This window comes from Triturus cristatus, chromosome 12, assembly GCF_964204655.1.
Source record: "Triturus cristatus chromosome 12, aTriCri1.1, whole genome shotgun sequence".
Classification (NCBI taxonomy): Eukaryota; Metazoa; Chordata; class Amphibia; order Caudata; family Salamandridae; genus Triturus; species Triturus cristatus.
Window position 1 is genome coordinate 147,362,124 of NC_140595.1, and position 11,530 is coordinate 147,373,653.

An 11,530-nucleotide genomic window follows, 5' to 3' on the forward strand; every position below is an offset into this window, starting at 1 on the left:
ATGTAGGAGGATATCAGCACACATGTTTATAGTTTATTTGAAGACATTCACAATTGTGTTAAGGTACCAGTGCACAGAGGCCAGGTTGAAAAACTTGAATTTTGGAGAATGCTTTTAAAGCCATAACCCCTCTGGCTGAATGGACCCCAAACATCTTGGCATCAATGCCAGCTGCCTGCATGGCCCAAAGGACCCCTCTGTCAATTGTAGGGGAAGAGACTGCTCTCAACAGCTTTCATAGGGCTATCAGTAGTCTCTCTCCTTGGGGCGGACCTCCACCATCACAGCCTCGTAACTCTTTATATATCTCACAGCACATAGTTTGTGGAAATCTGGAAAGGAAGGTAATTAACCAGACAGGAGTTACACTTTGGAAAGTCACCCCCTTCGGGGTAAATACTCTACCTGTTATGTCCAGTGCTCTGACATCTGAGACACGCCGGCATGAGATTAGACAAAGGAGAGCGGCTAATTTGGACAAAATGTATTTCCGTGAAATGTATCGATTGAATGGCCAAGACAGGAATAACTTGAGAACCTTGTTAACTTTCCACAGAACTGAGTATCTGGGTTTCTGAGGGAGTGAAAGGCGAATGCCTAGCAAAAGTTTATGCACCAATGGGTGTTCCCCTACATGGTGAACGCCCACCATTAAAATCGCCGATCTGAAGGTATTGATAGATCTATATGCAGGACCCTCTGAAGCCAAGTAAGCATGAAAACTCAGGACATGGACAATCTCTGCCCCCACGGGGTCAGATGTAGTGTATGACACCAGCCCAGCCACCTAGTCCAAGCCGATTAATAACGCTTGACTGTGCCGTCTTCCCATGTCTTGGAGATGAGGGACGCAGTCAGTCTCGAAAGACCCTGGACTTTCCAGCGCCCCCTGTATGTCTCCATGCCATAAAAGACAGAGACCCCTCCAACACTAGAGGCTAGGGGTTACCCTCCGGGTCTCGAAGGGAATACAGAAACAAGAGTAGAGGAATTGGAAAATGTCAAGAAAGTTCCAGAAGAACCAGATGTCAAACTTGCAACCTCCATGTCGGGGTCACTAGAACGATGTCTGACTCCTGACATCTGACCTGAGCTGAGAGACGCATGATCATCACAAATGGAGGGAAGGCATAGCCCTGTTCCAGCTAACAATTTTTGAGGAATGTGTCCGTGGCCGCTGCTTTGGAGTTCGGATGCCAACTGAAGTATCTCAGGATCTGGTGGTCCAGACGAGAAGCAAAGATACCCACCGTAAACGGGCCCCACTTGTCGATTAGAACTTGGAACACTGGTGAAGACAGACACTACAGTCTCACTTCTTGGAAATGACACGAGTGCCAATTGGCTACTTGGTTGGCCGCCCCTGGGAGGTGTTCCGCTATTATGGAAATCTTATTCTGCAGGCAGTAGTCCCAAAAGCTGCATGCTAGATCCAAGAGATTCTTGGAGCGAGTACCTCCAAGATGGTTAATATTAGGAACTGCTGCCACATTGTCCATCTTGAGAAGGACACAACACTGCACTCGATCCTTGGTTCAACAGTGGACCACAAAATAACCCCCTCCCCAGGAGTTTGATGCAATTGATGTGCATGGTCTTTCTTGCAAGGACCATCATCCTTCTGTGGCGAAATCCCCACATCTCGCCCCCAGCCCCTGCCACTGGCGTCGGACTCTATAACAAGGTCCAGAAGGGAGCTGAATATCGCTTGACCATTCCAAGTAAAACCAACCACTACTGGATCCTCCCTAGCTTCCTCCAATAAGGAACGTATGTCCTGGGAAGAGAGACCTTCAATCTTTTAAGGGCCAAACAGTGCAGGGGCCCCAGGAATATGGACTGGATTGAGCACAATATGAGCCCCACCATCCTTGCTATCTGGCATAGGGAGGTGGAAGACCTGGCCTCCAGACGGCACAACTTGTGTTTCATCTTCATAATCTTCTGGGAAGAAAAAGGCTGAGGGTGGCCGACCACGTCCACCACGAACCCCAAGAACTCCAGCGACTGAGAGGCGGTAAGAGCCCACTTCTGCTTGTTTATTATGAATCAGAGAGTTTCCAGGAGCGAGACTGCCATCTGCAGATGTCAAGAGAGATTTTGTGGGCACCACAGAGCTGACGACAGACCAAAACAAAGGGTGGTGAATTTGAACTGGAGAAAGCGTCGATGAGAAGGGAAAACCGGGAGTGGTAGGTAGGCGTCCGTGCGGTCCAGACACGCTATCCAGCCTTGAGGAAGAATAGATCCTGGAGCAAATGCCAGCTAACCAACCAATCATTGAACTCTTTCAAGTTGATTACTGGCCTCTGGCAACCATCCCTCTTGTCCACCATGAAAAGACTGCTTAAAAATACCGTGCGTGAGGGGATGTCTTTACTATTGCCCCTTTGTGGAGTAAGTCTGATACCTCTATGTCCACCAGCATGGCGTGATCAGGAGAGAAGATCAGGGGAATCAGGGGGTTTTCTTAGTAAGGGGAGCCACTAAACTCTACGTGGAAACCTTTTACAGTTTGAAGGACCCATGTGTCGGAGGTGAGAGCCTCCCAGTTCTGGAAGAAACCTAGAAGCCTGCCTCCCATGTGTTGCTGAAGAAAGGTATGTACGCTCTCCAGAATTGGTTCCCTTGTTACTGCCGCCTTGGCATCCTCCTCTTGCACCTCAGTGTTGGGGATAGGCCCGGGTGGGGTAAAGGTTTCCGAACATGGAGGCGTCCCTGGTACCATCCCCCTCCTGCTCTCATGTCCTCTGGCGTAGGATGGGTGTTGAGCTCGGCCAGCCAAACGCCCCCTACCTTGACCAGCCCCGGTGAAAGCCTGAGGAGTAAATATGCATTTTAAGGATGCCTGCGCCTTCTCTAGGGAATAAAAGGTCCGGACAAATTCACCCAGTTCCTGTGTGAATGGGTCCTCACCTGATTCCCTGGGGGGTTATAGTGTGGGGGCCTCCCAACTGATTATGCAAGCCCAGAGGGCCAATAACAGGGTCAGGTGCTGCAAGACACCATGCGCCCACTGAAAACACCTAGGGCAGATGGACTCGCCTGGGCAGGCGCCAAAAGTACAGCCCCCATGGGGGCGTAGAAGCTCCAGGCGTGAGGGCACTAACAAGCAGATTGCAAGCACCTCACTGGTTCCACTGTCAGGTTCCACTGGCAGTAATTGAATGTGTGCACCAGCAAGGGGAAGCAAGATGCCCTGAATGCAAGTGATTCAGCTGTTGCCCCTAGTGGCCGGAGACCAACACCACAATGGCCCCAGTCGCAGCAGCACGTCAACCTAACTGACAGCGGACGCTGAGGAGCGACACGCGTTCCCGCGGCAGTGTAATGTAAAAATAAACACACACACAGAGCAATATAGTCAGTAAATCACCATAAGCATCAAATAAGGATGGAAATAAGGAGGCCAACTGGCGGGAGGCACTTAACTCAGCTGCTGGAGCAGCGAAGAAAGAGGAGGCAGCAACAGCAACCTGAGACTATGAAGGGGTCCTGGCCTCATCTGATTGGATGTTGTTATTTGTTGAACTGTGACACTCTATCCATTAGGGTTATGGAAAATGAAGTCTGTTGTTCTTGTAAATGCCTGCTGTATCAATAACATGAAGACAAAACAGTGTAATCATTGCCTCTGGTCCTGACAGAATCTCTAATCAAGTTGCAATTACTTAACCTTTGGAAGTCAGCAATTTGCTGTATACCTTCCAGGGCACAGAAATCACAATTTAAAACATCAAACAAGTGGTACTGTCCACATGGGACAAAGGACAATCATGCACTTTGACACATCTGGACCTCTCAGCAGAATATGACACCACTGACCAAATATTACTCCTTGACTGGTTGATAACACATGCAGAGACAGGAGTGTAGGAAGGTGGAATCTGACTAATGGTTGCCCCCAACTTTTTGCCTGGTATTTGAGTGGTTTTTGACTAGTCTAGCTGGGATCCTGCTATCCAGGACCCCAGCCTATCTTATTTCTCCCTAAAACTAATGTGAAGTACCCTAAGTACAAACCAATTGGATACTGAGGACACCCTGACAGTCCCTTGTAGATGGTACCCTAGGTACCCAGGGCATGGGTCCCTCAGTAGCCCTACCAGGGCTGCAGAAAGGAAATGGTCCCAGAACAAACGTAAATTGAAAACCTAAACAAAGTCAGCGAAATAACTGTTACAACAAATAAAGCGTACCAAAGTGTTATTTAATCACACTTAGAGCTGGCATATGAATGCGTATGAAGAATCACATTATTCACGAAAGTGCAGGGTGCCACGGGGAGGGGGAGGGAGTGAAGAATTAGGTAGGGTAGTAGGATAAGTGACATATAAACATTCATAACAATAGTACAAATCAATTGCTGGGCACGTTACTATCGTGCCAAATAATCAAGATGGAAGTTATTCCTGAGCAGAATTGAATGTTTTGCCAAATACACCATATACAAGAAAAAGTACACAGTGCTCAATGCACTATTGAAGGTACTGGTATAGTGGGATGTCGACGTTTCGACCCCTTTTCCAAAGTAGGTTGATTAGATCCTTACAGGTGGGGTCTTCCTCAGGACAAAGAGGATGGTGAAACAGGAAGGGTAGGCACCAATTAAGAGAACGGACAGCTAATCAGTATCGGCTTGGCGTCCGAAGACACAAGGGCACGAAGGCTCCAAAAACAGGTGGGAGTGACAGGCACAAGTTTTGTTCAAAACACACAGGAGGGATTGATTACTCCATCTAAAACACGCCGCAGCGTAGATCGGTGTGTTGAGTGAAATAAATCACTGGAAAATCAGCTTCTTTGGGCAGCGTCCGTCAATGCGGTGCTCGAGTCAAACAAACGTGTTTTAGATGGAGTAATCAATCCCTCCTGTGTGTTTTGAACAAAACTTGTGCCCTTGTGTCTTCGGACGCCAAGCCGATACTGATTAGCTGTCCGTTCTCTTAATTGGTGCCTACCCTTCCTGTTTCACCATCCTCTTTGTCCTGAGGAAGACCCCACCTGTAAGGATCTAATCAACCTACTTTGGAAAAGGGGTCGAAACGTCGACATCCCACTATACCAGTACCTTCAATAGTGCATTGAGCACTGTGTACTTTTTCTTGTATATGGTGTATTTGGCAAAACATTCAATTCTGCTCAGGAATAACTTCCATCTTGATTATTTGGCACGATAGTAACGTGCCCAGCAATTGATTTGTACTATTGTTATGAATGTTTATATGTCACTTATCCTACTACCCTACCTAATTCTTCACTCCCTCCCCCTCCCCGTGGCACCCTGCACTTTCGTGAATAATGTGATTCTTCATACGCATTCATATGCCAGCTCTAAGTGTGATTAAATAACACTTTGGTACGCTTTATTTGTTGTAACAGTTATTTCGCTGACTTTGTTTAGGTTTTCAATTTACGTTTGTTCTGGGACCATTTCCTTTCTACTGTTTGTTACCCAGGTCCCAGTGACTATTGGGTTTGCCCTTTGTTCTAACGCTACCAGGGCTGCAGCACTTATTGTGCCACCCTGGGACAGCCACACAAACTGACACCACCAGACCACTACTGTAGTCTGGGTAAGGTGGTGCTAGCACCCCTTACAGGGATATAGGTACCCTATATCCCACCCCATTACAACACCTATACTCTCATAGGTCACCCCTATAGCAGGCCTTGGTAATCCTACAAGGCAGGGTGCTGAGGTATGTGTGAGGGGAGACCCCTACCTGAGTAGGGCCCCTCTGCAACCTTCGTAAAATCATTGCTGGGTTGTTTGTAGTGTAGCCATACCATATACTCTTAACCGCATTATAAGTCTATCGCGATAACGCGATAACTTGAGAATGGCTACACAGAACCATATCGTGTTTGTTGTCAAACATGTAGGAATCATACCCCCAGTCCAGCCATGGGCATGACGGCATGATTGCCCCCTGCTAGAGGGGCGATATGGAAAAAGCGGCAGAATTTAGACACAAATTTAAAAGTGCACACGTAGTACAAAATGGCTACTACCCGCCACACACACGACTCTGGCTGGCTGTTGCTGGGGAAAATCCCATCCTCGCCAGCTGGACAATAGGGCTCCTGTGGCAGGGAGGTGCTAGCACCTCCCCAGACAGGATATGTGGATTGGAACTGGGTGGGTGCACCTTAGGATGACTTTCAGAGTTGGACGTAGGCTGCTACAGCGCCTAAATTCTGCATACACCGCTTGGAACCGGTTCAGGGGCATCCTGCCCCTCGCCCAGGTGGGAAACACACAAAGGGGAGATGGTGTAGCCACCCTTTCCCGCCTCACCACTCATTGGTGGACACTACTCTGGACACTCCCCTAATCTTGGGGATAAAGGTGAATAACGTGGCCCCAGAGCCTCAGATTAATCTTGGACTTTACAGACTTGACCTTCGACGAGCTGCTGCCCAGCTGACTGAAGAAATCTCCCTTGGGGTAAAGGAGTTACCCCCCTGCTTGGCAGGCACCTGAAACACTGCAAGTGACCCGGTCGGGTCTTCGCTCCTCCTATGGACTTCGTCGACTCCCAGCAACCTTGAGGTGAGTTTCCTGAGCATCCCGGAGGCCAGTGAGTGTGCACAGCAAGGCTGAGCACCGTGGACCGCGTGGGTGCCGAGATCTCCAATACCCCAGGACGCTGGCTACCTCTTGCATAGCACACGACCCTGACCAGTGGGGAAGTTGTGCTTTGGCCCATTATCGAGCCAACCACTTTGCAGTAATTGTGCCAAAGATCAGCACCCTAGCCCCCTTCGGTGGCCCGTGGGCTCCCTGTTATGCACGCCAAATTGCAGCCTCCCGTGGTCCCTTGTCTCTCAACTTGTGGGCCCTAGCGGAGGTCAATCTCAACTTTCAAGAGTTCCCCTGGTTGCTCCAGACTTGTTCTACAGTTTCTCCAAAGGAGACCTCTCACAGATCTCGTGGGTCTGCACCAGTAGCTGATTTGTTCATCTTGTGTGGGTTGCGGTTGCCAAGGCTTAGTGGATCCAATCCGGACACTAACACCGCAGCGACCCTCATCCGACATGGGACAGTCGCCCTCCAGAAGCTGGCTTTCCTTGAAGCCTCCTGGAGCCCGTGGCTGCAGATCCAAGCTACACCTCTTTCCACTTGAAACACCCGACATTGAAGGGCTCTTTCCTTTGAGCTCCCTGGTCACTGTGCCATGACCCAGACTCTGTCCCCACTGCTTTCAGGTTCTGTTCTACAAACTCTACAACTTCAATCTTCACGGCATCATCGACGCTTTTGGCTAGCAGCAGTTTTGTACATTTTCCCATTGAAAATCAGCCCGCGACCCGACATCGAAAACGACCTATGCACCCGGCTTCCCTGGGGCAGGTAACAGTGGTACCTCAGTACTCTTGTGGTAGTGGGCTCCTCAAAAGCTTAACTCTAAGTTTTTAACTTTGAACTCCTGCTAGAAGTGTCTTTAATCTGTTTAAATCAAACCGCAACATTCTCCATAGGATATAATAGAGATCCGGATAGCAGCTATTTCCACTACACGCGCCTCCCGTGGGTCCCCTTCCTCATAACCTGGGGTGGATTCTTAAGGGGCCAGCGATCCTAAATGCCCTAGGCATTGTCTGTAGAATTGTCGTGGTTCTTATACCACTTTTTAAATATATGGTTTGGTCCCCCCTGGGGCCCTGTGATTCCAGTGCTATTTATTGTGTCTATCAATGCTTGTTTGAAATGTAACTTTGCCTCTAGCCTTATAAAGAGACTGTGGGATTCTGTTTAGAATAAATACATATATTTTATATATATACCTGTGTGGACTACTCTTTCATTTGGTCATTCAAGAGGTTATCTATGGTCAAACAATAAGCTTAACACTCCTTCAAGACTTAGACTGAAGGCTGCTCTCCACAGCTACCACTAGGATAGCTTTCTTTAAAGGTTGCCTTAAACCTATCATCAATAAGAGTCGAATTGGACTGGTGCAAGGTGTCCCCTATAACTAGGAGACAGCATATGGCAGGCCAACTTCTCACAAGGAGTATTCTGCTTACATGGTTTAGCTCATTTGTGAATAACAGACTAAACAAGTCACCTGGGGCAATTTCTCTCATCACCATCACTAAGTTTCTGCAGTCTCTCCTAGTCTCTTCAATGTTTACATCGGTTCATAGAGGCACATAATGCCTGTCTACATTGTTGGATACCAGATATATGCAGATGATGCACAGGTCTACCTCAAATTGGAGTAGGTTCCTGCATAGCAAAAGAAGGGACTAATTTAAAGACAAAATGCTAACTGACCACAAATATTCTGTGCATTGAATGAAGATAGCTGTTTGGAGAAACAATTGGACACCTTGATGAAAATTATACAATTTCTAAAGTCTTAATGATGCTATGTAGTGTGTTTAAGATCCTCCTCTGGGATAGCAAGGTGTGCTTCGGAGAACAACAGAGGTGCGCTGTTCAATCAATCAATCAATCAAGGAATTTGTAAAGCGCACTACTTACCCGTGAGGGTCTCAAGGCGCTGAAGGGAGGGGGGAACCTCTACTGCTCGAAGAGCCAGGTCTTGAGATATCTTCTGAAGGTGAGCAGGTCCTGGGTCTGCCGTAGGTGGGTGGGGAGGGTGTTCCAGGTCTTGGCGGCGATGTAGGAGAATGATCTGCCGCCGGTGTTCTTTCGTTGGATGCGGGGGACGGCCGCGAGGGTGAGGTTTGCTGAGCGGAGCTGGCGGGTGGGGGTGTAGAAGTTGAGTCTGTCATTCAGGTAGGCTGGTCCGGTGTTGTGGAGTGCTTTGTGTGCATGGGTGAGGAGTTTGAAGGTGATCCTCTTGTCGACAGGGAGCCAGTGCAGGTCTTTCAGGTGGGGGGTGATGTGGCTGCGTCGGGGTACGTCGAGGATCAGACGTGCGGAGGCGTTTTGGATGCGTTGTAGTCGATGCAGGTGTTTGGCTGGGATTCCTGCGTAGAGTGTGTTGCCGTAGTCCAGCCTGCTGCTGGCGAGGGCCTGTGTAACAGTTCTCCTTGTTTCGGGCGGGATCCACTTGTAGATCCTGCAGAGCATGCAGAGGGTGTTGTAGCAGGAGGAGGAGATGGCATTGATCTGCTTCGACATGGAGAGGGAGGAGTCGAGGACGAATCCGAGGTTGCGTGCATGTTCGGTAGGTGTGGGTGCCGTTCCCAGCATTGTAGGCCACCACGAGTCGTCCCAGGCCGAGGGGGTGGATCCGAGGATGAGGACCTCCGTCTTGTCCGAGTTCAGTTTCAGACGGCTGCTCTGCATCCATTCGGCGACGGCCTTCATTCCCTCGTGGAGGTTCGTTTTGGCGGTGTGCGGGTGCTTGGTGAGGGACAGGATGAGCTGGGTGTTGTCGGCGTAGGAGATGATGTTGAGGTTGTGCTGATGGGCTACTTGTGCGAGGGGGGCCATGTAGATGTTGAACAGCGTCGGGCTGAGTGATGATCCCTGGGGTACGCCGCAGATGATGTTGGTGGCTTCGGATAGGAAGGGTGGGAGTCGGACTCTCTGGGTTCTGCCGGAGAGAAAGGATGTGGTCCAGCTGTGTGTGTTGTTGTGTGCATGTGTGTGTAAGTGTGTGTGTGTGTGTGTGGGTGGGTGTGTGGGTGTGTGTGTGTGTGTGTGTGCACCCATACACGTGTTACCATCCTTGTGGGGACTATGTGTGAACACCTGCCTTGTGGGGACTAACCTTTCTGAATGTTTTTACAACAGACAAATAACAGAAAAATGTTAAGAAAAAATTCATGATACAGGATCCTGCTTCAAATTTGCAAATATATTGTTATTTAATCGTACGCACAGCACCATCCTTGTGGGGACTTGAACAAGCGCTACCATCCTTGTGGGGACCTAGTCCGTAACACTATTTGTGATTGAATTCAGTCGAAGGCACATGGCTAAATGTTTATTTTATCAACAATGTACACAAACAACATCATAATCTCTTCATAAGTGAATTGCTGTACTAGGGGTATACATTAAAGACAGATTATGTTAATGTGCCAGAAAATATCATATCATGGTTAAAGAAAGAGACTTAAGCTGTATTTAACCTATTTATTAGTTCTTTAAATCTGAGGAGATAAGGGAACTAACACATAAAGAAATTAACATATGGAACCAAGGAATATGGTCAAGTGGAACCCAAAGCTTGATTAACTGCTTACATTTTTGCCAAAATAGATGTTCAGGTCCCCACAGAGATAGTGGGTGAAGATTTTGTTTAAGTCTCCATAGAAATAGTGTACATTCAAAGCTTAAATCCCATTATAAAGAGTGTGAAAACAATAATGTCCCCACAAAGATCGTGTGTTATCATAGCGGTGTTCAAGTCCCCACAGAGATAGTGTGTTATCATAGTGATGATCAAGTCCCCACAGAGATGGTGTGTTATTATAGTGATGTTGAAGTCCCCGCAAAGATAGTGTGTTATTACAGTGTTGTTCAAGTCCCTACAAAGATGTTGTGTTATTATAGCGATGTTTAAGTCCCCACAGAGATAGTGCATGAAGGTGGTTGTGTTTAAGTGCTCATTATAATAGGGCCTGATTCACAAAGGTAAACTTCGACAAAAAGTCTAACTTTACTACTTTTTTCAGTATTCACAAAGGTAAATTTAGACCAAAAGTCTAACTTTACTACTTTTCAATATTCACAAAGCCCCATTCAGTGAATGTAAAGCTGATGATGTTCAAGTCGAAGCACACACAAGGAGATGATGGACGGAGTGCTGAAACTTTTCAGTCACTCACCCCCAGTCACAGATCTGGGTTGAATCCATCATTGTTCTTTAGCTCACTTCACCACCCCAGTTCAGACCCACTATACGCAAATCAGTCTTGACACTGTGCCTCATGGGAACATTCCAGCCAGAACTTCCAGGCCAGGTCTTCCCTGGACCGGAAACAAGCATCCTGGGACCAATTTCGGGTAACACCTCCTCATCAGCCAGGCTAGCTCGAATCCTGTGGCACAGTGAGCAAGGGACCCACGTCTGGGCATACCCTGCCAAATTAGGGCGAACAAAGCAAAAACAAGAAATTATGGACCGAGTGCTGAAACTTTTCAGTCACTCACCCCCAGTCACAGATCTGAGTTGAATCCATCATAGTTCTTTAGCTCCCTTTGCCACCCCATTTCAGACCAGTTATATGCATATCAGTCTTAACCCTGTGCCTCATGGCACCCCCTGGTGCTTCAAGTCAAAACAGAGCTTGCGTTTAATTACAGGAATGCTCAAGTCCCCACAGAGATGATATGTTTTTATAGTGATGTTCAAGTCCCCACAAAGATAGTGCTTTATTATAGTTTTTTTCAAGCCACCACAAAGAAAGAGTGCTATTAAAGCGATGTTTAATTCCCCACAGATATAGTGCATGAAGATGATTGTGTTTAAGTCCTCATTAAAATAGGGCCCGATTCACAATGGTAAACTTAGACAAAAAATCTAACTTTTCTACTTTTCAGTTTCAACAATGTAAACTTAGACCAAAAGTCTAACTTTAATACTTATCACTATTCACA